Source organism: Hylaeus volcanicus, chromosome 7, assembly GCF_026283585.1.
Source record: "Hylaeus volcanicus isolate JK05 chromosome 7, UHH_iyHylVolc1.0_haploid, whole genome shotgun sequence".
Lineage (NCBI taxonomy): Eukaryota > Metazoa > Arthropoda > Insecta > Hymenoptera > Colletidae > Hylaeus > Hylaeus volcanicus.
In genome coordinates this window covers 7909497-7914746 of record NC_071982.1, presented here as the reverse complement: position 1 = coordinate 7914746, position 5250 = coordinate 7909497, and positions in this window count along the sequence as shown.

Genomic DNA, 5250 nt, shown 5'->3' with positions numbered 1-5250 from the left:
CTACTCAGACAGTATGTACATTAACCGATATTCAATATTCCTGCCTCTACCAACAACTATCTGAAACCTACTCAGACAGTATTTCCTTGTATACAGCATATAGATTCTCAATCTTATCGTATTCCCCACCATGTGACTTAAAATAACCATGAACTGAATTTTTAGTTGTAAATTATAAAATATTATAAAAAAACTAGGTCTAAACCTACTCAAACAGTATTTCCATATAAACAGCATATGCATTGACAAGTTTATCACATTCCCCATTACGAGTAGGGAATTATATTTAGCAGTATTTAGTATTCATGTCTCCACCAACAACTACCGCAAAGTTACTCAGACAGTATTTCCGTGTAGACAGCATATACATTACGAATTTTATCGCATTTCCTATTACGAGTCGGGGATTATATAAAATCCCCGGTCAATTTGACAAATGTTCCATAATTTATCACTAGACTGCGGATCTTTATGCAAAATAAAATCTTCGCGAACGTGCCTACAAAAATTGTACTTAAATAGGAATTTATTTTATTCTGCAAATATCATAACATGAACTTTACTTTCAATCTTTTCTATATTCTTGCCTATTATTTGCATTTTGTAGTTTCTCGCACATTCAAATTTTCTATAAACGCATAAAGATCCGCAATTTATTTATCACACTTACCGACTTTAGTGGAGATTACGTATAATCACCCATTTATCACATTTACCGTAACATATACATGTATAAGCTTATTCATATACATGTTTATAACGAAAAATTCATTTGGGAGTATTACAACTATTATTTAATGTAGACAAACTTCTTCGATGAACATAGAGGGTACGAATATTTATGGCATTGACCGTAAATTTAATTTAATAAATAAACCCCCACCCTAAATATTGGACACTGTAAATATCGAGAAATAATAAAATTATTCTATTCTCATCGTGTTACCGTACGAAGCGAACCGAACTTCTCGAGCCTGTCGTATCCGATTCACGACTGTTTTCCTCGCCGCTCTAGAGTGCATCACATTGCGGTCAATAATGTTCGCCATGTGACACAGTTCCCCACGTGAGATTCACCTTCAGTTAAATGGAATGACTGCAAACAGACGCGAAGGAGGTGTCAATATTCAGCCCTCTTCCAATTAGCATGAAACGACGGTTAACTTACGCAATCTTTATTGCATACGAACGACACCATGTTTGCTGCGACGCGGCTGTACCACGCGCTTAATGATAATGACCAGGCGCCGGCGCCAATAATTGCCTGGTTTTGCCCTCTTCGCTCTATCGTCGAACATAAATCATCGTATCGCACCCTCGATATCTTTCCGTCTTTTTTTCTTTTTTTCCTTTAACGCCACTTCTCTTCCACGCATCGATGAGTCGTATCGATCGTGACGGACGACCGCGTCCCATTGATAACGATTAAGACAACGTTTCCCCGCCATGGCGAGCCGACGATGTGTGCTACGTTCATAGACTGGCGTTGTTCGCGCGAAAAGTATGTCGAAGGTACGTTGAAAATGCGCGGGGACATATTAGGTCGCTTCGCAGGATTCTGTCAGCTGTTACAAGCGAAACGGTGTGGATTCCAACAAAATCCCGTTTCACTCCCTCTAAGAAAAGAGATCGTATTCTCTAAGGTGGACAAAGCACGTTCCAATGTTGGAATCATTCTGTATACAGTCACTCCCATATTTCTACCCTCTATATTTATTAAAGAAATTTGTCAGCTGTTACAAAGTGTACGGCGTTGATTTTAATAAAATTCCGTATCAGTCCCTCTAAAGAAAGAGTTTGGACAAAGCACCTTCCAATGTTGAAATCATTCTGTAATTTGTCTAATTTAATGCTTCAATGCTTCCAAATCAATTTTTGATTCTAAATATTCTCAAAACAGAAGTTTATACGCGTACATATTTCTAATACATATTTCTAGTGATTCGGAAACACCGGCGTCTGTCATTTAAATTAGACAAATTTCTTCGATAGATACAGTCAGGGTACAGTCTCAGGTATAGTCAGCGAAGCCCTAAATGAGATCTATTATCGGATTCGGTTCAGCGGCTGCAACACGGCGCGTATTTAAACAGAACTATTGCAGGAATGCGGTCTATCATTTGCGTACAGTTTATCACGATATACATACGTCTAATCGTGCAGGAAACGCGAGGTTTTGTTGATTCAGCTGTAAGGCGACTACCAGACACTGTCGAACGTGTAGCCGATGCTGCCGCTGTCGTGTTTGGATTTCTCATTCTTGCCAGTAACGCAAGTGTTCTTCATGCAAGGCGTGTCTCCCGTGTTAGCGACGGTTCCACGTCTCTTCCGTCCAACGAAACAGCCCAAATCTCGCTTATCTTCTACGTGGAACGTTTTCTTCCCGTGGCGTACCTTGTTTCGATTGTGAACCCTTTCAGACCTGGCCTCCACGATTCAGGACACAACATTTAAAAATTACCGACGAATTTTCCTTGAAAACGACTATTACGATTTTTCTTACATTTTCCGTAATGATTTTAGTCCGAGTTAACCGTAAAAATGAAATAACATTACGTTACGAAAAAGAAAAATAATTCAGATCTGAAAGGGTTTTATCGAATTGCAATAGTCGCGACTTCGAGTTACGTTTTTGATTAAACTGATACTAATGACACGAACATACAAGAACAAAAAAATAGAATCGGTATTAAAAAATGAAAGAAAAGAAAAATGGCACTATAAATACGAGGCTCGGTTATATCAGCGCCGAAGGGATTTAAAAATCTGAAGAACCGCAGGGAACTTGGAAGCTACGTGGCACCGTATCGCGGTATTTAACTCGTATCGTGGTTTTTAAATTCCACGTGGCCGTCGATCGTTTTCAACCGCTCCTTGCTTTACTCTGTACCGGTGGATTTTTCGTATTGTATTTGGTAGATTAAACCCTCCGACGTGCACGTTCGTTACGTCGGATTACCGCGGTCAATAATACGAAGTTTGTCTACTAGGCGTGCAAAAACAAACAACGATTTCTCGCTAAAAGACTGCTATCGCGTGGAATCGAGCTGGTTCGAGTGTTTACGAAGAAACGAGAGACACGAAAAGAAAAAAGAATTGCCGTTGGAATATTCGATATTTTTCCACGGACCGCGAGGAGCGGAAATCAATACGCGCCGACGTACCCGCATATTAACAAATCGATCGGATGATGGATGCACTCTCAAGTACCCATAATCCGGCGTATCTTGTCGAATTTATTAGTAATATACCGTGACAACTTCAATTAAAGCCCACATGTCTAATGTACACCGTGCTACAAATGAGGGATTATGTTCTGGAACGTCGATGCTTTTATTATTTATTTATTTTTTCATGGTTAGTTCCAGTAATAATATTCATCCTAGAAGATGTTGATATTTAAATGGTCACTCTTATATCAAATTCTATACATGCGTACGTTTTGAACCGTCAATACTTTTAATATTTATTAACCGACTTCGAAAAGGAGGTTACAATTCGACACGTATATATATATATTTTTTTTTTTTTGAGGTATGCTCATTTATTTTCTCATGGCTAGTTCCAGGAATAATATTCAACCTAGAAGACGTTGATATTTAGATGGATTTATTTTCTCAAAGATTATTTTCTCTTTAGATGGTTCTATTTAGGTGGTTTTATTTTCTCAGAGATTATTTCCAGAAATAAATAATACTCAACCTAGAAGACGTTGATATTTAGACGGATTTATTTTCTCCGAGATTATTTCCAGAAATAAATAATATTCATCCTAGAAGATGGTGATATTTAGATGGATTTATTTTTTTCGAGATTATTTTCTCTTTCCAGTAATAAATAGTATTCATCATCGAAGCCGTTGATATTTAGATGGTGCCCCTCGCATCAAGTTCAATACCTGGTCCACCCTAGCAGTGCCAATTTATTCCCACCCCGTACAAACCCCGTATCGCGAGCACACATCGAATGGCCCCAGAGTGATCCCCATTAACGCAATTTTCCTTCATGCACGTTCCAATGACCCCATCAACCACCCCGAAGGTTCCTCAATCGCGATTCCCCCCCGAAAAACGAGGAAGCAGTCTGGTAGTTGATCTCGCGCCCGCATCGGTCTCCTTCCGCCGCGTCTCTTCCCATTTTACGACGCGGCACGGAACGAGGCGCCGAGCAGCGTCGCTTTGGAGCGATGCGGGCAGGTTAAAGCCTTTATTTAAAGGCTGGGCCGAGCAACCTAGACTCGTAGCGCCAGCCCTTTACGCCCTGTGGCCAAACGGTCCAACCTATCCTAACGTAACCGGCCAACTAACCTCTCGCCGTCTTTCTCTGGCCTCTCTGTCCCCGCTGTTACGGGTTCCTCGCCTTCTATCACTCGTCCCCTGACCCCTGTTCCTCTTGGCCGTTTCGTAGAAACCGTTCACGGACGGTATTATACGTGGACGTACTAATGGCCGATCCGAGTGGGGATGCTTTGCTTCGTGGCTTCGCGTTTGTTAGCCCCCCTTGGTTGTGCATCGTCTTCTCCCCGTCTCTTTGCTTATTTATTAACGAACTCCGGCGACGCTCGCGTTTTACTCAGTTCCTGGCTCTGATCCATTCGATGAACTATTTAGCTGCTTGAATAATTCGCAACTTTTTTCCCGTGGACCCTTCACCGGCGCAAATACTTGAAAAATACTCTGCTCTGGTTGAAGTCAGGGTCTCAATAGACCGCACGGTAAACAATTCTTCCTCGAGGAGTCGAAGTCACGGCACTTCACGGGCGGAGCATTATACTTCGCTAACTTGAGACGACTAGGCATCGCGGAATGTGCTTCTTCGTGTGGAGCAAAAATCGAAGGAGGTGTAGACTAAAGTACTTTGAGCATAGGTTGTACAATAACCGCTTATGGATTCTCAGGAAACGTCGCCGATGCCGTAACTCGTTTCGCTGCGCGTTGATTTTCTCGACGTCCGATACGGTACTAAGTTTAACGCTCAACTGAACACATTGGAGCTTTGTTCTTTTCTATAGCCGACGAAATAGCTAGACAACAACATTTTTTTTCAATTCGTGACACGAAATAAAGCATTTGGAAATAGTTATTCGTTGAAGAATATCTGTAATATTTCTGAAGTAATTGAGACCTTTACTGCATAGATCGATTAACTCCATCGGTCGCATAAGAATTGTAACATTAATTTTTTAATTTACTCAGACAGTATGTACATTAACGATATTCAAAATTGCAGACGCCACCAAAAACTAGCCCA